Source organism: Pieris napi, chromosome 9, assembly GCF_905475465.1.
Source record: "Pieris napi chromosome 9, ilPieNapi1.2, whole genome shotgun sequence".
Taxonomy (NCBI): Eukaryota; Metazoa; Arthropoda; class Insecta; order Lepidoptera; family Pieridae; genus Pieris; species Pieris napi.
The window spans coordinates 57,096-80,518 of NC_062242.1; positions in this window are offsets into that span (position 1 = coordinate 57,096).

The window sequence follows — 23,423 nt, forward strand, 5'->3', positions numbered from 1 at the left end:
CTTAACACAAACTTCCTCAACATTTCACCCACCGAACTCGACTCGATCGTGGAACGCACGACGCGTATTATTAATGACGCCTGTACAGAGTCATTTCCCATCAAATCCGGCAAACAAAAAAGTAAAGCCCCCTTCTGGAATGACCACTTAGAGCACCTCAAAACTAAATGTATAGAATTACATCGGATTTTGCATCGCACATCACGATCAAACAACACACCCTCACCCGATCTAATCGAACAGTATAGGGAAACAAAAGAGATTTATGCGTCCGAGATGCGCCGGGCCTCGACAGACAGCTTTCGGGCATTCTGCGAGGCTCAGGGCAAGGACGACGCATGGTCCATTACAAACAAACTTTTAAAAGAGAAAGCTCTCAACATACACCCGGGAACACTTAAGATCAACAACACATATACAAACACCGAACAGGAGACTGCCGAAGCGCTGCTTAACCACTTTTACCCCGGCGATGATCCCGACACGAGCGAACACCGCGACATAAGGGGTGCTTCTAATGATCTCCCTAACACGGAGAACGAACCCCCATTCACCACCACCGAGATAATCGACGCCATCAGCTCGATTGGCAATAACAAAGCACCGGGTCATGACCACCTGACCAGTGACATATGCGCCGTGTTCGCTCGTTTGTTTCCGGATTTCATCACCAACCTATTTAACTGCTGCTTGACGATTTCACACTTCCCTTCCACATGGAAAGAGGCGGTAGTGAAAATCATTCCCAAACCCGGTAAAACAAAACTCGAAGAACTGAGTTCCTATCGACCTATTGGCCTTATACCCGTCTTCGGTAAGACATTAGAAAAACTTTTCACTAAAAGACTTACATTCAATGCACATAGCTTAAAACTACTGAACCCAAATCAATTCGGCTTCACGGAGCAGACAAGCACCGTGCAAGCCATACAGCAAGCCATCAGCACGATCACTTCAGCCAAGTCCAAAGGTCAGCTAGCAATAGCGGTTTCCCTCGATATCAAAGCAGCATTTGACAATGCGTGGTGGCCCGCTGTCTATGATGGGCTCCGCCGCATAAGATGTCCCCTTAACATTTTTAAAATCATACAAAGTTACCTACATGATAGGAAAGTCTCTTTGCGTCTCGGCAACACCACCGTCTCAAAACACACCGAGAAAGGATGCGTCCAAGGTTCAGCCTGCGGGCCTATCCTCTGGAACATAATTCTCAACAGCCTTCTCAACACACCTATTCCAGAAGGCTGCTCCCTTCAGGCATACGCAGACGACGTCCTGCTTATAAGCACAGCTAAGGACGTCCAAACACTCGAACACATCACAAACTCGGCACTGGAAACTATTCGACTATGGGGACACAGCGTCAAGCTCCGCTTTGGCCCAGACAAAACACAGTGTATCGCGTTCACCAAACTTGCGACCCTCGGCCGAATAGTTTTCAATGGCGTTCCACTCAAATTTAACAACTCCATTAAATATTTGGGCTTAATCATAGACAGTAAGCTTAATTTTAATGAACATGTTAATTACATCTTAGGGAGGGCAATAAAAATATTCCATAAAATCTCACTCTTCACCAGACCAACTTGGGGCCCTCACCCTGATAACATTAGGCTCATATACCAAAGGGTTATCGAACCTATTATTACTTACGCTTCGGGAATATGGGGCCATATCGCCACTAAGAAATATATTCGAAAACGACTAAATAATACTCAAAGGCTTTTCGCCATAAAAATCATCAGGGGGTTTCGCACTATTTCAACCTGCGCGGCCACGGCTTTAGCCCAAATCACCCCGCTAGACCTCAGGGTCCTAGAGACCGCTGAGCTGGAACAAACCCGAATCAATAGAACTAGCGATAGGATTCCCTCTGACATCCCGATAGAAACACCTATATCGACCCAGGAGCTCCTTCACCCTGCGCATAGGATAGCAATCAGTACACGTGTTGCAGACACCAACACTAACAATAACATCACACACACACACATATACACGGACGGCAGCAAACAAAACGACGGCTCTGTCGGCGCGGCATTTGTTGTCTTCCCACCCTCCACCCGTACACCCAGACTAACAAAATTATTTAAATTACACAGCACTAGCTCAGTCTTTCAGGCTGAGCTGTTTGCAATTCTTAAAGCTGTAGAACACATCTATAAAAATAAAATATCGCACTCGCTCATTCATACCGACTCACAATCATCGCTAGCTGCACTTAAACAACCATCTAATACACACCCACTTGTTGCACAAATACATAAAACCATTCACCAGCTAAAAAACACACATATAAACTCCGAGATCCTATTTCAATGGGTGAAAGGACACTCCGGGATCCCTGGCAACGAAGCCGCGGACGCAGCTGCCTCTAAAGCTGCGAACATGCACTGCTCCCCATCCCACGTTGCATGCCCCCTGTCCCATATTAAATTATCAATTAAAAGCGCGACCAAAGTCATAAGCAATAGCAGATATGCAGGAGACTGCACAGGACGCTTTACGGTCAACATATTCCCGAAACTAGAAGACATACATTCATTTTTCTCCTCTACACCAGTTTCGTTTCAACTTACACAATTTCTCACAGGACACTCCTTCGCCAAAAGCTATCTGAACCGATTCAAAATCACTGACAACGACACTTGCCCATGCGACAACCAAACCACGCAGACACTGAAACACTTGCTAGAAGAGTGCCCTAGATTTATAAATCTAAGGCACAACCATACACAAAAATTCACAAAACACATGACCAAACTTAACCCCTTCTCCTTAAGAGAACTGATTTCGCACCCCTCAGAACTAGAGTCACTTGTTCAACTGATGACCCATATCATAAATTGCCTCAAACAATTCAACAGATAAATTCAACATTCGAAAATGACTGTTATTCTAACATACTAGAATATTGTATTTATCATCTTTTACTGTCTGACTGTCTTGCACTGTATAATGTTAATTTTAAGTAATATTATAATACTCCCTTTATAAATGTAAAAAGTCACAATTACATGTTTCGAAATTAATTTTTAACATTAGTTTAGCTCTATTACAGTAATAGAAGTAATAGAAAACTTGTTAACTAAATTACTAACATTTGTTAATTTGTACAATTTTTCATTAATTCTAGTTTAGCCCTATTACAGTAATAGAAGTAATAGAAACCTAGTAATTCTAGTCTAGTCCTAGTACTACTGTAACAGGACTAGACTAGAATTATTTTGATGTTATTATTTTATTATATTTATGTTACTACATTTCCTATTTTTTTTGTATTGTATAAATTCAGACTATAATACACTGAGACTCCACGTCACATTGGACGCCAATAACTTGTTTATACCTCACCTCAATTACTGTGTATAATTATTTAACAAATAGCAAACACTTGCCTTATATCAATTTTATATTAATTCGTCCATGTGACAAATTGTAAAGGTACAAGGAACAAGAAGGTATCAAATAGCCACTTCTTCCTTGCATATCCACCCTTTTGTGAATCATACCTTTGTTAAGCTCTTCAAGCTACATCTTCTCATTAAAAAAAACAAACTGCGAACAAACAAAAAAAAAAAAAAAAAAAAAAAAAAACCTAACCTAACCTAACCTAACCTAACCTAACCTAACCTAACCTAACCTAACCTAACCTAACCTAACCTAACCTAACCTAACCTAACCTAACCTAACCTAACCTAACCTAACCTAACCTAACCTAACCTAACCTAACCTAACCTAACCTAACCTAACCTAACCTAACCTAACCTAACCTAACCTAACCTAACCTAACCTAACCTAACCTAACCTAACCTAACCTAACCTACCTAACCTAACCTAACCTAACCTAACCTAACCTAACCTAACCTAACCTAACCTAACCTAACCTAACCTAACCTAACCTAACCTAACCTAACCTAACCTAACCTAACCTAACCTAACCTAACCTAACCTAACCTAACCTAACCTAACCAGTCCGCGTCCAAACGCCACCCGAAACGGTCGAATTCACGTCGCTCCGCGCCTTAAAAAAGTTTGAAAAAATCTAAACAGTGGTTTTTCTTCCGTTTTCAGTTAAGTGTTACATATCATTAGATGCGCGCTTCTGCGATCTAACTAACAGTGTTAAATTCAGTTTTAAAAGTTTTAGTTTAATATTTTATTTTCATAAAAAACAGTAAATTTTTTGGTTTTTTGTCTTTTAAAAATACTTTTAGTTCTTCAAAAATTGTTTTAGTGGTATAGTGTAGTAGAGTGAATTAAGGCGGTCATTTCGACCTAATTTTGGTTGATAAGGGTCCACAACCAAGGATTCCATGGACAAAACACCGGAAAAAGGTCGATAACTTTTTATTCAGATCTATAACAGTGTCATATCATAGCTTAAAACGATAGTCCTAATTGAGGGCTATCGTCCGATACCCATTTTATAATTTTGGGCCCAAGAACCAACTTTTTAGAGCCAAATAACTTCAAAAATAAGGGTTTTGCCCCTCCTGCCAGTGCCCCACAAGTTACAGTTCATTTAACGTGTCTATTAGAACCGCTAGACCAAAAGGAATCGTTTGATATATATAGCAAGAAAATCCGATCTGAAATATCCCCTCGAACAGAGGGAAAACCTGTTTTTGGGTGTTAATCAGCCCCAAACTCAAATGCACAACACTTCACTATATATACCACAGACAAACTAAAAATTAGAAAGCTACTGACACCAAGTTTATAAGAATCGGAACCATAGCCAGGAAGTAACGGTCAGAAACAGCTTGGAAACGAGGATATCCACAGGATCCAGAACACCTAAAATTCTAAATTTACATTCACCGGACAGCCCGTAAAAAACACCAACAGAAATCTTACATTCCATCCACAAGAATTTTCCAGTCACCGAGCTGGACACCAGATTGTCTGGTGACCAGCTGGAACAGCTCCAGCATCACAACCACTGGATTGTCCTCTCCAAGGGCAAGTAGAAAACTACAAGCACCTCTGCCCTACGAGCAACAGCTGCGGAGCAATCCTGCTCTAAAACTCAAGGTAGGGTGGATTACCAGCCCCATATTTTTAGATTTTCAATATTTTTAAATTTTTGTTCTAATACCATCGAGCTTGGGCTCATTCGAACCGGCTTAGCGAGCTCTATAAGATAGTGCACATTGTTCCTCTCATAAACCCCCCTCCACCCCACAATACAGGTTTTCCCCCCCCACCGCGCCAAAATCTTCCCCCCTACCCCCACCCCCTCGAGTTGGGTATCAATCAACCCAGCTTGAAGAGGCGAATACACCTGTCCACATTTTAGCCCCCCCTCACCCCCCTCCGCAGACATGTTACCCAGAACCCCTCCCAAAACATCCAAATCTGACATTCCGTCACCTTACATGACCACAGCAGCCGCCAGGCGGTCCCTAGTGGACACTCTGAGCCCGTCTTTCACCCGCTCAACTCCCCCTGCGGAGTCTACATACATAGAGATGGCGAGAGACTATAGAAAGAAAGGCCTGGACGCAGTATCAGCCTCCCGCAATCTAAAGGGTAATCTCAAAACCACGATCACAGAGGCAATAAACGGCCTCTTTGGAGTCATCGCCATGCTCGACCCCTCCACCCCCTCCCCTCCCAAACCCCTCACGACACAGGCCACCAATACAACAGTTACACCAACTAAAGACACCGCACAACAACAACTGTTAGACAAACTCGAGGCCCACTCTCGGTTACTCGATGAATCGAATAAGGCCTTGCAGGAACATACCAGGGTTATTAAGGCATACCCTAAACCCGCGCCGCCGGAGATACAAACAGTGTCGGCGGACCCGCATAAGACTCATCAATCCTACGCTAAGGCCGCCGCCACGCCCAAACCCCCTGCAGGGCCTTCCATCATCGTGTCCGGAGAGGGTCCCGACACAACAACAGAACAGATACTGACACAAATCAGTAGAACCGTTAATTTCAGAGAGGGCGGATTCGCCCCTTTAAAAGTCACCCCACTGTCAAAACAAAAGATTAAACTCGTTTTCGAGAAAGAAGAGCATAAACAACACACAATTACACGACTACAAAAAAACACAAAAATACACACTCAAGAGGAAAAACGGATTGATCCAATGATCATCCTCAAAGGCATAAAGAAAACAATTCCCGAGTTTGAACTCACTAAAACAATAAAAGACCAAAACATCACACTAGCTAATCACACATTCACTATAAAATTCATTGCTAACAACAGAAACACTACACTGTACAACGCGGTTCTAAACACAACACCCTCTGCCTGGAAGGCGTTCGCCGACCTAGGCAGAGTTAACATAGGGATGCAGCGGGTCCATAGTGACAACTTCTCACCATTTAGGCAGTGTCAAAACTGCCTAAATTTCGGACACACAAAGAGCCGCTGCCCCAACACCACACCCACATGCGCCAAGTGCTCCGCTCACCATCCTACAGCGGAGTGCAAGGCCGAAGTACACAACTGCACCAATTGCGCAGAACATAACAAACAATTCAACACCAACACCGGCACTCTACACCGCGCCGACTCAGACAAATGCCCCAAAGTTACAGCCATGCGTGCCCGCGTTGAGGCAAAAATTAACTACATTTAAAACATGCACAAAACACTAATTTCATATTAAACAACACAATTACACACTGAATTAAACACTCACATTAATTGCGACCTCAACGCGCAGCACTCGCACTGGAGCATTTGTCTACCTATACAAAACCTCCTTTAAAATCGAAAACGACAAAATTTTCAACGACCTTTACACGCTGCACCTCCTCTAGGTTACCTACACTAAAACACGAAAACAACCACAACCCTACCCCTTATTAAACAACACAACCCTTCCCAAACCTCGTGTGCTCTATCAAAGCTAACAAAGATATTTTATATCTTATACTCACACTTAATAATTAATCTGCAAGTAATCCACCCTCACCCGTACAAAATGTATAAAGTTACTTCTATTCATATATTACCTTTTACTCTTTTTACAATTATAATACCCAACATTTAATATTTAACTTAACTTCGATTCAATTACTTAATACTACTAACCTATGTTAGACCTTAATCTCAAATTTATTCTATCTATTTTTCATTAAATAGGAAATTTAAATCCCACTTTACTGTGTTAATATCATTTGTACTAAACATAATTTAATATATTGATTCCATTTTTATTTTACTATAAGTTTAATCCCATTTTATTGTACATTCTTATTTTACTACAATTTTATATTTTTTTTATATAATTCTACTTCACTGAATGATAATATTTTTAAACTCGTTTGTGTAACTAGTTACGCATTATTCTAATATTAGGATTCATTTTCACTATAGATTACCCCTGTTCAGGTTTAACCGTATATCAACTGTATGTGTAATTATAAAACTTTCCTATTTTTATCATTGTTACTATGTGTAATATTATATGTTGGTGTTAAGAAGAGGGCTTAAACCGGGCGGCTGAGGGTCGGTTTTTGTATCTAATAGCAGAGCCGACCCTCTACAACCTACCCGTGTCCGACTCTAAACACCCGCATAGTTATTTATAAGCACATTAATTAAGCCCACCTTTGTTTATATCTAGTTTTATATTAACTGTTTAATTCCATTTCACTGTGTATTTTTATCTTTATTTTACTACAATTCTAACTGATTTCTGTGTAATGTTAAGTGTTGGTGTTAAGAAGAGGGCTTAAACCGGGCGGCTGAGGGTCGGTTATTGTATCTAATAGCAAAACCGATCCTCAACAACCTACCCGTGTCCGACTCTGAACACCCGCATAGTTATTTATAAGCACATTAATTAAGCCCACCTTTGGTTACATCTAGTTTTATATAAACTGTTAATTCCATTTCACTGTGTATTTTTATCTTTATTTTACTACAATACTAACTGATCTCTGTGTAATATTAAGTGTTGGTGTTAAGAAGCGGGCTTAAACCGGGCGGCTGAGGGTCGGTTATTGTATCTAATAGCAGAACCGATCCTCAACAACCTACCCGTGTTCGACTCTAAACACCCGCATAGTTATTTATAAGCACATTAATTAAGCCCACCTTTGTTTACATCTAGTTTTATATCAACTATTTAATTCTAATTCCATTTCACTGTGCATTTTTATTTTTATTTTACTACAATTCTAACTGATCTCTGTGTAATATTAAGTGTTGGTGTTAAGAAGCGGGCTTAAACCGGGCGGCTGAGGGTCGGTTATTGTATCTAATAGCAGAACCGATCCTCAACAACCTACCCGTGTTCGACTCTAAACACCCGCATAGTTATCTATAAGCACATTAATTAAGCCCACCTTTGTTTACATCTAGTTTTATATTAACAGTTTAATTCCATTTCACTGTGCATTTATATTTTTATACTACTATAATCGTAACTTTTCTCTGTGCAATGTTAAGTGCTGGTATTAAGATGCGGACTTAAATCGGGCGGCTGAGGGAAGGTTATTGTATCTAATAGCAGAACCGACCCTCAACAACCTACCCGTGTTCAATTCTTATTACCTGCATAATTATAAACACAATTTGTTAACTAAATAATTATAAAACCACTCTTAGATATACTACTTAGTAGTAAAAATTTCTTCTGTGTCAACCTACTTATTTAAGCACAAATAACTTGTTAAAATTTTACTATCATTTTAAATAATCACTAGTTTTTAAGACGCGGACTCTGTTCAGGTGGTTGAGGGAAAAGAATTGTATCCCATAGCAAAACCAACCCTCAACCGCCTAATTTACGCCCAATGTATATATTTCTTGTTATTCAATAAAGACTTCAAGCTGTATTTTTAGCTTAGCTTCCTCGGCCCCGGGGCGTAAGTCGCCGGGGGTGGTAGGCCTACTATCAATTAAAAAAAAAAAAAAAAAAAAAAAAAAAAAACCTAACCTAACCTAACCTAACCTAACCTAACCTAACCTAACCTAACCTAACCTAACCTAACCTAACCTAACCTAACCTAACCTAACCATTCACCGAACTCCTACACCCCGCTTCCAGACCGCTTATCAAATACAGAACACACAAAAACAACCTCGACAAACACACGGCAAACAACACCATTAACATATACACAGACGGGAGCAAGCAAGAGGCGGGGCAAACAGGAGCCGCTTACGTTGCTTACTCCCCAAACAACACGCAAATCATACACAAATGGAAGCGGAAGCTACACCCAACGTGTACGGTGTTCCAAGCCGAACTGGTTGCTATAAAGGGAGCCAGCGACTGGGCCATCGCACATTCACTTAAACAACACAACAAAAACATACACTCGTACACAATCAATTCCGATTCTATGGCCGCGCTACAAGCGATCGGCCAAACAAACAACACACACAACATAATCACAAGCATACACAAAAATATTGCCAACAACTCACACATCAACATTAAGTTCAACTGGGTAAAAGGTCACGCCGGTATAGCTGGCAACGAGGCGGCCGATGAGGCGGCCAAATCAGCCGCAAACTCCCATTCGAAATACTTTTACACACAATGCCCGATGGCATATATCAAACAGCGGGCCAAACAAGATACCGCCAGACTGTGGGACAAACGGTTTACCGACGAACCCACAGCTAAACACACTAAACACCTTTTACAAAGCATCAACAATATCAACACATTTATTAAACTATATCCCACTACATTTCAAATCACACAGCTACTCACTGGGCATTCCTTCGCCAAAGATCACCTAAAACGCTTCCACATCACAGACAACGACACATGCCCTTGCGACACAAACACTACACAGACACTCCAACACTTAATAGAGGAATGCCCACGCTTCGAACGCCTCAGATACATTCACTTACAGAAAAATAGAAAATCCCACAATCCCTACTCCCTAATCGACAACAAACCCCAAACCATAGAATCCCTTCTAAGCATGGTCACTAAGATTATAGATGCCATCAAAGATTACAATAACCCACAAATAACAGGCTCGTAATCCACCCCAACTCAATCGTTATTTTGTTATTTTTACCATTGCCATATCATAAGCCTTTAATTTACATGTAAAATATTCTTAAAGTATTGTTATTACAGAGTATAATGCTCATAATATTATGCGAACTTAAACCTATACAACAATTGTTAATTTTAAAACAACCTTACATTACGTTAATCATAAGACCTTTATATTTAATTTTACTTTATATTTTACTTTAGCACTGTATTCATCCATCATAATATATTTAATACCAATCTAACAACAAAGAAATAGTTTGTAATTTTTTACCATTACCATATTATAAGCCTTTACTTGAAATGTACAATATTCTCCTCTTGCATACAGTAAAGCATTGCTGTTATTACAAAGTATAATGTTCATAATATATGGAATTAAACTTATATAATAATTGTCAATTTAAAAACAACCTTACATTAATACGTTAACCATAAGACCCTTATATTCAGATTTTAGTTTATATTTCATTTTATCACTGTATTCATCCATCATAATATAATGTAACATAAATGTAACAACAAAGAAATGTATTAGCTCATAATACCCTAATATCTAAGATTTTTGTAATTAGCTTAGTAACTTTAACGTAACTTAACCAAAATTGTAAACAAATTGACTTATAAAAGTTACTTTTATATTTTTTACCATAATTACCCTTCTAAAATATTAATAAAACTTTGTATAATTAGTTATAAGAAATTAGTTTATAAGACGCGGACTCTAATCGGGTGGTTGAGGGAAGGAAATTGTATCAAATAGCAAAAACAACCCTCAACCACCCTACCCATGTCCAAACCAAATAATTGTATTTTCTAAATAAAACACTTGTACTGAATAACTTACTTATAGCTTAGCTTCCTCGGCCCCGGGGCGTAAGTCGCCGGGGAGGTAGGCCCACTAGCAATAAAAAAAAAAAAAAAAAAAAAAAAAAAAAAAACCTAACCTAACCTAACCTAACCTTTTTTTTTTTTTTTTTTTTTTTTTTTTTTTTTTATGAAGGAGGTTAAAATGCACAATTGCAGGCCCGCGGGCGTATGCAGTCGCTACCGCGGGGACTGTGGGGATGGTTATCTCTTATCCCTCTGCTAACCAGAGGGGAGAAACCCGACCCACTAAAAATTCCTCCTAGGCCCTCCATATCACCTGCAGTGCCAGACACATCCATTCTGAATGAATGACAACTGGCACCGCATTGAATTCCCCGGGGGTCGCACAAGGCATTCAACCCAGGGAATTCAGGCGAATATGTCCGCATAAGGGCTCAACGACGGCGCAGCTGAACGCTGTTGGGCGTACGCTCTTCGCGTCCAGCCCCCGCGCCCACGCCACGCCTTCGCCGAGCACAACCCCTCCGGCCATCGCCACACACCTCCCGCTGACGCTCAGCAGCCTCCTTCTGCAGCAAAACGCGCTCACAGAAGAAAGCTACCGCTCGCCATGCCTCTTGGCTACCAAGCATTGCTGCAACAACGCTCGGTAGCGAGAGGTCCGTCCCGATGACCGACACTAGGTCGTGGCGTTGCCTCGACCAAGTGGCACATTCAGCCAGGGTGTGCTCCGCCGTGTCCTCCGGGGCGCCACAATGGTGGCAGATGGGATGGATTTCCCGTCCCGCCACCTTGTGCAGAAACCGTCCGAAGCACCCATGCCCGGACAGCATCTGCGCCATCCGAAAGGACACAGCCCCACCCGGACGATTCACCCATTCCCGTAAAAATGGGCGAATCGCCTCCACTGTTCTTAAACCCGCCCTTGGCATAGCCAGATCATGGGCCCACCTATTAAAGATGTCCTCCCTGGCTTGCCTCCTCGCTGGTCCGACCAATTCGGCCCATCGGCCATCTGCTCTCGTCTCACACTTGAGACGATACAGGCCACTTAGGGCCACCGCCTCGAACTCCCAGGGCGGAGTCCCCGCCAACAGGCACGCCGCCTCGAATGAGACAGTCCGATAGCAGCGAGCTGCCCGAACCGCCATCACTCGCTGCGGCCTCCTGAGCAGGGCGCGGTTCTTCGCCCCCAGCCTATCATCCCATATTGGGGCCCCATACAAGGCCATACTGCGTATGACACCGCAGTACAGCCTCCGTACACTCTGCTGAGGGCCCCCAATATTAGGCAGAAGCCTTGCTAGCGCCCCCGCTGCCCCCACTAACTTCCCCCCGAGAGCCTTAAAGTGGGCCTCAAAGTTCCAGCGACCGTCCAAGACGAGACCAAGGTATTTCATCTTGGACGACACCGGAACCCTTACTCCTTCCACCATCAGGACCGCCCCAGGAGGTGGACCATTCCTAGGGCCATGGAACAATAGGGCGTCCGTCTTATCGAGAGACACCCTAAGTCCCAGGGCCCCTATCCGTCTAACAGTAAGGGAGGTGCCAACCGTTGCAAGTCGAGCCACCTCCCCATAGCTTGCCCCACTGGCCACTACAAGGGTATCGTCTGCATAGCAGAAGACGCGCAATCCTGGCAGAAGCGCGCCGCGCAATACCCAATCGTAGGCCATGTCCCACAGGAGTGGCCCTAGGACCGAGCCTTGAGGTACCCCACACCGCACAGGGTGGTAACAGACCGTGCCCTCTCTATTGGAGTACACGATCCGTCTCTCCGCAAAATAGTCCCCCACTATCCGGCGCAGATACAGAGGGACCTCAAAAAATTCAAGGGCCTCTCCAACCACGCCAAAAGGGAGACTATTGAAGGCATTGGCAATATCTAATGATACTGCCAATGCCCTTCCACCCCCGCTAACCACCCCACCGGTGTGAGACCTCAGGTCCCGAAGAGCATCTAGCGTCGACCGACCCGCCCGAAAGCCGTACTGTGCCTCGCTCAGATCCGGCCCCTCAACAGAGAGGTGCCGGCACAACCGAGACGCCACGACCCACTCCAGCGCCTTGCCCGCCTCGTCCAAAAGGACAATAGGGCGGTAAGCCGCCGAACTGTCCGCCGGGCGGTCCTCCTTCCGCACGAGACACAGTCGTCCCGTCTTCCAAGCCACCGGGAACCGACCACCGCGCAAACACGCGGTGTACAACTCCCGGACGGAGACCTCCATATGAGGGAGGACTACTGCCAGGACACGCGCATGCACACCATCCGGGCCAGGTGCTTTCTTGCGGGCTTTGAGACGGGTAAGGATAGCCTCCATCTCTATATCAGAGACTTCCGGAGCTATCCCTTCCTCTCCGCCCGCCACATCCCCCACAGACGCCGCCATATTCAGAGGGATAGTGTCAGAAGGCAAAGGAAACAGATCCGCCACCACCCGCTTCAGGAAGGTCGGTTCCAGACTCTCCACGAGAGGCATCCCCGTACCTTTCAGCCTCTTACGAGCCGATCGGTAGGGGCGCCCCCATGGATCATCATTCAACCCCCGAAGCATCTCCTGATGAGTCCTTTCCTTTGCCTCACAGATAGCCCCCTGGAGAGCCTTCTTGCGATCATTATAGATCAACCGAAGGCCCTCCGTGACATTGGGGCTATCTCCCCTCCTCCGGCGGCTCCTGTAGTAGGCCCTTCTGGCCTCACCACATGCGCCTCGGAGATTGCCAATCTCCGATGTCCACCAGTAGACCGCTCTCCTCCCCTTCGGCGGCCTCCATTTGGGCATTGCCGCATCCGACACCCTTCGGAGACTTAGGCTCAGTCTGCCAGCTCCTTCATCTACATCCAGAACACCAGTGGGCGCACACCACCCCTCGACAATTGCCACCTCCTGCGCAATCTGACGGTCCAGTCGGCCTATGGACCAGCGAGGAAATCTCATCCGAGTCTGCCCCCGCACATCCCACCTCATCGAAGTGGAGACCCACATCTGGATATAACGATGATCCGATAGGGTCTCCACTCCGTCCAGCACAGTCCATGCCGTCGTTACCCGGGCCGCCGCCGCAGAAGCAAGGGTCACATCCACCCTTGAACTGCCCTGTGGGCGGACACAGGTGGGCTCCGTTCCCTCGTTTAAGAATACGAGGCCCAACTCCGCCGCCCACTCCTCCAGAACCGGGCCCCTCCGACACGACACCCTGTCACCCCAGGTGGGAGACCTCGCATTAAGGTCTCCCATGAGGATAAGGGGCCGCGGAAGAGCCCCCCGTATGGCCAGGCCCATGGCATCAAGGAAACCCTCGAAATGGCTCAGACGCTCATTGGGGGAAAAATACGCTCCGACGAACGTCCATTCCCCCCAATCAGCCAGAACAAACCCAGAACCTCTCTCTCTTAGAGAGAGAGGAGGTCCATGCGGCCGAGCAATCACAGCCGCATCACCTCGAAGGTCCCCCACCCATGAGCTCTGTCGCGACACATAATAGGGCTCAGTAACAACGGCCGCCATCACCCCCCACTCCGCCATCGACTGCAGGAACAAGTCCTGAGCCGCAGCGGAGCGCCTTAAATTCCCCTGAAGGAGGCTAGTAAGGCTGTCAGACATTTTATTTGTTTGACAGCTCTACACCAACCTCCATGGGAGCATTCCCCACCACCGTGCTGGACGCTACAGGGGCATACGGGGCCCCCCTCCGCCTTGGAGGGTTGCAGGCCCTACCCCCCATTTTGTGGTCTGCCGGCTTCCCAGCCGCTGAGCAGACCACACAATGCAGCTCTTTCGAGCTGCACTCATGGGCCTTGTGACCTACAACCCCACATCTAAAGCACGCCTCCGCCATGTCCACCGCCGAGGTACAGGTGACCCGCACGTGACCAAACTCCTGGCACTTAAAGCACCTCAAAGGGCGATCCTCTCGGATTTCAACCCGACAGGAGCTCCACCCAATGAGGAGCTTTCCTTGGCACACTTTCTCGGCGGCGGCGACCGGACACAGGAGGAACATCTCCCCCAAGCCCCGTATCCCACGCCTCCAAATCTTACCTGGCTTGATCGCTTCAGCCAGGCACCCACCCATGGCAGCCACCGCCTCCGTCACATCCCTCTCAGTGATGCTGTCGTCGAGGTCCCGAATAAGGAGGTCCGCACATTTGACGGGCCTCCCCACCAAGGCTTCCTCCGACAGCACCACACGAAGCCTAGCCGCCAGGGCATCAGCCTTCTCCTCCCTGTCAACCCCCGGCACCTCCAGCATCCGAGCTCCCGTTGCTGTTAGCCGGATGCTGATACTTGCGATACCAATCTCAGCCAGGCTAATACCATTTCTGGCCTTGGTTAACACGTCGGCATACGTCACCCCCCGCTCCACCGCCTCCCTCCGCAATGTGATGACCACTGCGGAAGTTTTCGGCGGAGTGAGCGAAGGCTGCACCCTGACAGACCGCCCAGCCGAGGGCCCTGCGCCGTGACCCACTCCATGGTCCTGTGCCTGGCCCACACGGCCACTTCCCCCACTCACAGGGGGAAGGACCGGCGCAGCGGGAGAACCACTCTTCTTCCCCTTTCCTTTTCCCTTCTTCTTTTTTTTGGTGACGGTCGCCCAGCTTCCGTCACCAGGACCCCCAGAGCCCTGGGGCCCCAAAAGACCTGGGGCCTCCGGGACTCTGCTCCCCTCAAAAACTTCGGGGCCCTGGGTCCCCACCACATTCGGAGCCACCGTGCCCCGACCCCCCAATGAACCCTCACGGGTCCTTGAGCCCTGGGGCCCCGTTAAATTCGGGGCCCCCGGGCCCCCCCTCTCTACAAAACGCTCGGGGTTCTGACTACGGGCCGATGCCGCCAGCGGAGGACGCAGCACAGGCTCAGGGAGGAGCCTGTCCCCAATCCCCGCAAGCTTGGCATCCAACATGCCCCCAACAGCCCGCATCACATCCCCCATAAGATTCTCCCTCACCCCGTCCAAAAGCCCCTCCATCATTTGACGGAGGGCATCTGGAGTGGAGGGACCCTCCACCGACACGGAGTGTCCCTTTGCCTGCGCAAAGTGCGCAGTGCGTTCATTAAAATCCCTCCTAAGGGCCGCAAGCTCCAGACCCAGGTCTTTTACCTGGGCCCTCAGGCGAACATTGTCTCTTTGGAGACGCCTATCCTCATCCCCCCTGAGGCATCTGTCGGCGAGATCCTCCACCATCTCGCCCATATCTTTCGCCGCAACCTTTAGGTCGCGCACAAACTTACCTTTAAGGTTGCCCGACTTCACCGCAATCTCTATGATTTGGTGAACCCGGGCAGCCGACTTCTCCTTGATCTCAGGAACCCCCAAGAGAACCACTGCGTCCTCGTAATCCTCCCATGATGAGAGGGGCCCGTCTGGAGCCTTCACTGAGCTTGCTGAGGCCCCATCCTGTAAATGGCCCCCAGCACCACGCTTTTCCTCTCCAGGGAGAGGCCAGGCCTCAAGATCCCGCAACTCACTCTGCGCCACCTCCAAACCCACCACATGAGAAGCCGCCTTTTTTGGTGGCTTACCCTTGGCAGGCGGAAAAGGAATGTTGAATTACTTAACCACTTGTAATTGCCATCCTCACACAGGAGTATCGATATAGTTGGGTGCCCACTGCACACTATAGAATCTCAACTGTGCCCACTATGTACGGTTTAAACACTCGCCCGGCACCGTACAGCCCTACCAAAGGCCGAGAATAAATATAAATTTACACTCGGACCGGGAATCGAACCCGGAACCTCACACCCACCACGGTCACATACAAAGCCGCTTGGCTATGAGGCCCTTAAAAAGGAATGTCCAATTACTTAACCACTTGTAATTGCCACCCTCGGCCTAGAGCGTATTGCTACGTTCTAAGCCTACACAGGAGTATCGATATAGTTGGGTGCCCACTGCACACTATAGAATCTCAACTGTGCCCACTATGTACGGTTTAAACACTCGCCCGGCACCGTACAGCCCTACCAAAGGCCGAGAATAAATATAAATTTACACTCGGACCGGGAATCGAACCCGGAACCTCACACCCACCACGGTCACATACAAAGCCGCTTGGCTATGAGGCCCTTAAAAAGAGATGTTGAATTACTGACCACTTGTAATTGCCATCCTCGGCCTAGAGCGTATTGCTACGTTCTAAACCTACACAGTCTCCTTTCTTAGGTAGCATACTCACTGCTTGCCTTAGAAATTCGACCATGCCCTCCATGTACGGTTTAAGCACTCGCCCGGTACCGCACAACCCTCCCAAAGGCCGAGAACAAATTTAAATTAAATTAAAACTTGCCCTCGAACCGGGAATCGAACCCGGTACCCCTCACCTAGCTGCCACTTAATAAGACCGCTAGGCTATGAGGCCCTTCTAAAAGGAATGTTGAATTACTTAACCACTTGTAATTGCCATCCTCACACAGGAGTATCGATATAGTTGGGTGCCCACTGCACACTATAGAATCTCAACTGTGCCCACTATGTACGGTTTAAACACTCGCCCGGCACCGTACAGCCCTACCAAAGGCCGAGAATAAATATAAATTTACACTCGGACCGGGAATCGAACCCGGAACCTCACACCCACCACGGTCACATACAAAGCCGTTTGGCTATGAGGCCCTTAACCTAACCTAACCTAACCTAACCTAACCTAACCTAACCTAACCTAACCTAACCTAACCTAACCTAACCTAACCTAACCTTTTTTTTTTTTTTTTTTTTTTTTTTATGAAGGAGGTTAAAATGCACAATTGCAGGCCCGCGGGCGTATGCAGTCGCTACCGCGGGGACTGTGGGGATGGTTATCTCTTATCCCTCTGCTAACCAGAGGGGAGAAACCCGACCCACTAAAAATTCCTCCTAGGCCCTCCATATCACCTGCAGTGCCAGACACATCCATTCTGAATGAATGACATCTGGCACCGCATTGAATTCCCCGGGGGTCGCAAGGCATTCAACCCAGGGAATTCAGGCGAATATGTCCGCATAAGGGCTCAACGACGGCGCAGCTGAACGCTGTTGGGCGTACGCTCTTCGCGTCCAGCCCCCGCGCCCACGCCACGCCTTCGCCGAGCACAACCCCTCCGGCCATCGCCACACACCTCTCGCTGACGCTCAGCAGCCTCCTTCTGCAGCAAAACGCGCTCACAGAAGAAAGCTACCGCTCGCCATGCCTCTTGGCTACCAAGCATTGCTGCAACAACGCTCGGTAGCGAGAGGTCCGTCCCGATGACCGACACTAGGTCGTGGCGTTGCCTCGACCAAGTGGCACATTCAGCCAGGGTGTGCTCCGCCGTGTCCTCCGGGGCGCCACAATGGTGGCAGATGGGATGGATTTCCCGTCCCGCTACCTTGTGCAGAAACCGTCCGAAGCACCCATGCCCGGACAGCATCTGCGCCATCCGAAAGGACACAGCCCCACCCGGACGATTCACCCATTCCCGTAAAAATGGGCGAATCGCCTCCACTGTTCTTAAACCCGCCCTTGGCATAGCCAGATCATGGGCCCACCTATTAAAGGTGTCCTCCCTGGCTTGCCTCCTCGCTGGTCCGACCAATTCGGCCCATCGGCCATCTGCTCTCGTCTCACACTTGAGACGATACAGGCCACTTAGGGCCACCGCCTCGAACTCCCAGGGCGGAGTCCCCGCCAACAGGCACGCCGCCTCGAATGAGACAGTCCGATAGCAGCGAGCTGCCCGAACCGCCATCACTCGCTGCGGCCTCCTGAGCAGGGCGCGGTTCTTCGCCCCCAGCCTATCATCCCATATTGGGGCCCCATACAAGGCCATACTGCGTATGACACCGCAGTACAGCCTCCGTACACTCTGTTGAGGGCCCCCAATATTAGGCAGAAGCCTTGCTAGCGCCCCCGCTGCCCCCACTAACTTCCCCCCGAGAGCCTTAAAGTGGGCCTCAAAGTTCCAGCGACCGTCCAAGACGAGACCAAGGTATTTCATCTTGGACGACACCGGAACCCTTACTCCTTCCACCATCAGGACCGCCCCAGGAGGTGGACCATTCCTAGGGCCATGGAACAATAGGGCGTCCGTCTTATCGAGAGACACCCTAAGTCCCAAGGCCCCTATCCGTCTAACAGTAAGGGAGGTGCCAACCGTTGCAAGTCGAGCCACCTCCCCATAGCTTGCCCCACTGGCTACTACGAGGGTATCGTCTGCATAGCAGAAGACGCGCAATCCTGGCAGAAGCGCGCCCCGCAATACCCAATCGTAGGCCATGTCCCACAGGAGTGGCCCTAGGACCGAGCCTTGAGGTACCCCACACCGCACAGGGTGGTAACAGACCGTGCCCTCTCTATTGGAGTACACGATCCGTCTCTCCGCAAAATAGTCCCCCACTATCCGGCGCAGATACAGAGGGACCTCAAAAAATTCAAGGGCCTCTCCAACCACGCCAAAAGGGACACTATTGAAGGCATTGGCAATATCTAATGATACTGCCAATGCCCTTCCACCCCCGCTAACCACCCCACCGGTGTGAGACCTCAGGTCCCGAAGAGCATCTAGCGTCGACCGACCCGCCCGAAAGCCGTACTGTGCCTCGCTCAGATCCGGCCCCTCAACAGAGAGGTGCCGGCACAACCGAGACGCCACGACCCACTCCAGCGCCTTGCCCGCCTCGTCCAAAAGGACAATAGGGCGGTAAGCCGCCGAACAACCTAACCTAACCTAACCTAACCTAACCTAACCTAACCTAACCTAACCTAACCTAACCTAACCTAACCTAACCTAACCTAACCTAACCTAACCTAACCTAACCTAACCTAACCTAACCTAACCTAACCTAACCTAACCTAACCTAACCTAACCTAACCTAACCTAACCTAACCTAACCTAACCTAACCTAACCTAACCTAACCTAACCTAACCTAACCTAACCTAACCTAACCTAACCTAACCTAACCTAACCTAACCTAACCTAACCTAACCTAACCTAACCTAACCTAACCTAACCTAACCTAACCTAACCTCGTCGAAGACGTAATAGGTAAACATTTTCTTCTTATGTCGTGATGGCCATGTAACAACATCGCGATTTGGCAAAATTCATTTTACATCTAGCGACATCTATTGGACTATTGACGTGAAATTTTAAATCACACGAATAAATTCAATTCTTTGTAAACAGTTGCCAGTTGTTCTTCCTTTTTTATTTAATTATATCAATTATTCACTTTCTGAACATGCAACGAAGTTTTAATGAATAATAAAAAAATAAAAAGCCTTTTATTTCTTGCTTTCTATAAGTATTACAATTTCATAACAATACTTAATTTAATGTTTTTTTAGCAAGAACCCTCTCCATGAAAGGTAAAGGCCTCCTCCAGAGAAGACCAGTATTCTATCGCTTAGCCTCGCTACGTGACCCGCCCATCGCCATTTGAGCTTTTGTGAGTAATTGAGGGCGTCAATGGCTTGAGTTTTCTGTCTTATATGAGTGTGGCGGATCTTTTGGATTTTCCTTATTTTCAGAATGCTCCTCTCCATACTCCTTTGGCAGGATATAATTTTATTTTTTACTTTTCTAGTAAATTTCCAAGTTTGGCAGGCGTATGTTAATGAGGGCAGTAGGCAGGTGTTCATAACTTTCGTTTTCATTCGTATAGTCATTTTACTTTTGAGTATTTCTTTGAAGCTCCAGAACTTTTTCCATGTGATGTTGATTCTTCTCTCTACTTCTTGTTCGTTATTTTTTTGGCTAAATGAAATTTGCTTTCCCAGGTAAATGTAGGCGTTTACATATGTTAGGGGTGAGTTTTCCAGGTATATTGGTCTTTCAGTATGGTTCGTCATGACGTTAGTTTTTGTTAGGTTGATTTCCAAGCCCACTTTACGACTTTCTTCGTGTAGAGCGTTAATCATTCCTTGTAGTTGGTTTGTATTTTCTGAGAGCAGGACTATATCGTCAGCAAATCTTAAATGACTCAAGTAACGTCCTTTTATATTTATGCCAACTTTTTCCCAAACTAGTTTACCAATGATGGCCTGTAGCACCGCTATGAAGATAGTTGGCGAGAGTGGGTCTCCCTGCCGTACACCTCTGCTTATTTGTATGGGTGGTCCTGTAGTCTCTAGCTTGACTCTGCTAGTACTGTTATCATAGATATTTTTTAATAAATAAAACATTATAAATAATATTTTTTTTTCTTAATACGTTTATTGTTAATTGTTTGTTACGTTACATGAAGAAGGCGTTTGTTGATAATTATTTCGATGCGCGTGAGGCCAGCACCATATAATAATAGTTTCATAGGCTAGGCAGTATGAAGACAAAGGTCACTTCTTCACGTCTTATATATTTATATTTTTACACAATTTACACAGAAGAATCAAAGTCAATTAACGATAAGAGTTGTAAGCACAATAAGAGAAAAGAAAGCGTTTAGACAAGAATAAAGTAATTATAAGTAATAAAGGGAGAATTCGTAATTCGCGCGCCCTGTTCGTTTCGCGTTTGATAGTTCTGATCGTACTGGGATTCACCATTGAGCCATTTCTGCGAAAACCCTCCATCTTTTAGTCGATACCAACTTCGATAAAATAAATACAGATAATACATCTTTTTCTACAGCTGTGATACATTTTGACATTCTACACATTTTGTCTTCAGTCACCGTGACCACGCACGCTGTAAAGCACGCGAAACGTCGGTTAAATTTAAAATTATGTAAAATAATTGTCAATTTATAATAATACATAACTTCAATCCGTATATCTATGTTGTCTTCAGAATTGCATAACAACACTTTATTGAAATGGGAAGAGGTTTGCAGTAGCTTAGATGGTGATGAACCTAATCTGGAAAAAAAAAAAAAAATTTTTTAATAGAACGTGCCGATATATTGGAATCTTTGAATCGAAATAACAAGTTAGATATCAATGTTTCTAAACCTCATGATCAAGTGCGTTGCCTTTAATAATAATTATAACACTAATAATCAATTTTAAAAAACAAGGACAGGGACAAGGAAATCAAATAAAAATATTTCTAAGTTATAAAAATAATAAAACTAAACAAATAAATACAAAATTTTCATGTATAATTTGTGATAAGAATCATAAAATATATGATTGTCCTACGTTCAAGGACAAAGGTGAACGAATACAAGACTTAGTGAAATATAATCTATGTCAGATTTGTCTAAGGCAAGGTCATTCCGTAAATGATTGCCGTATGGGATCTTGTCGCGTGGCTGGATGTGAGGAAAGCACAACAGTATGCTGCATTGCTCATCCAACCCATCTACATCGAGCTCTCGTTCTAGAGAGAGCGATCAAACAAATATTTTTGTGAATTATGCTAATGAAGACACATGTCAGGTAGTGTTGTCTACTGCTTTTATTGAGGTGTCGGATCCACTTGGTCAGCAAAAGATCAAGGTTCGCGCGCTTCTAGATTGTGGAAGACAAGCTTCTTTTATAACGACATTTTTGCAGAACAGATCGGCATTGGCAACTGTTCAAGTAGTGTTACTGAAACTTGTAATATTCAAATAAATTCATTAAACAACAATTTTAGTTCAATGTTGTCTTGCTATGTTTTAAAAGAATTAACAGGGCAGTATATAATTACCTAAAGGCCCAATTGAAATAACATTTAAGTTGCCTAGGAACATGCAGTTGGCTGATCCTAGGTTTTCAACGGCCGGGATTATGTTGCGACATTGCGCAAGTTTTATCGCAGGCGCATTTTCAAATTATAATTGTAAGGTAGGGCGACGTGCGCCATCACTTCTCTTTGTACTTGACTAGCGAAAGGTCATATAAAGAAAATAAACAAGTTTATACAAGAAGTCTAAAGAGTTTCATTTACCGGCCCAGTCGTTCCCTAAAGAATGAACAGTTAGGATATTTAGAACCATAGAAATTAAGAACACTGCCGATCTTTGGGGTATTTCTGTAAAAATAATAAGTAGCATAATTATTGATGTAATTGCTCCCCATCTAGCTATAATTTTCAACAATTGCATTGAAAGTGGCGAGTTTCCCGATCTAATGAAACATAGTAAAGTTATTCCATTATTTAAAGCTGGTAGTATATCCGACTCCAGTAACTTTAGACCAATTTCCGTACTACCTACTTGAATATAGTTTTGTTTGCTGATGATACGTCCTTGATTTTTAAAATCAAATTTACAAATTTTGACGATGTGATCTTCGATTGTCCATTGGTTTAGTATGAATAACCTTCTACTTAATGCAAAAAAAAAAAGACAAAATGCATTAAATGCAATGGCTACTAGACCAATTATAAATGATGAGGAATTGAATCGATGACACAACTGTATTTCTTGGAATCACCATGGATTCAAAACTTCAGTGTTCCCCCGCTCATATTATCGGATTGGCGAAGAAACTTACATCTGCAGCTTACGCGGTTAAAAAAATTCGCTCACTAACTGATATCGTTACAGCTGGACTTGTTTATTTTAGTTACTTTCACAGCTTATTATTATGGGGTCATGCTGCTGTTGTCGAAACTATTTTCATCCTGCAGAAGAGGGCTATTCGTGCAATCTATAATTTAAAATGTAGGGAATCTCTGAAAGATAAATTCAAGGAA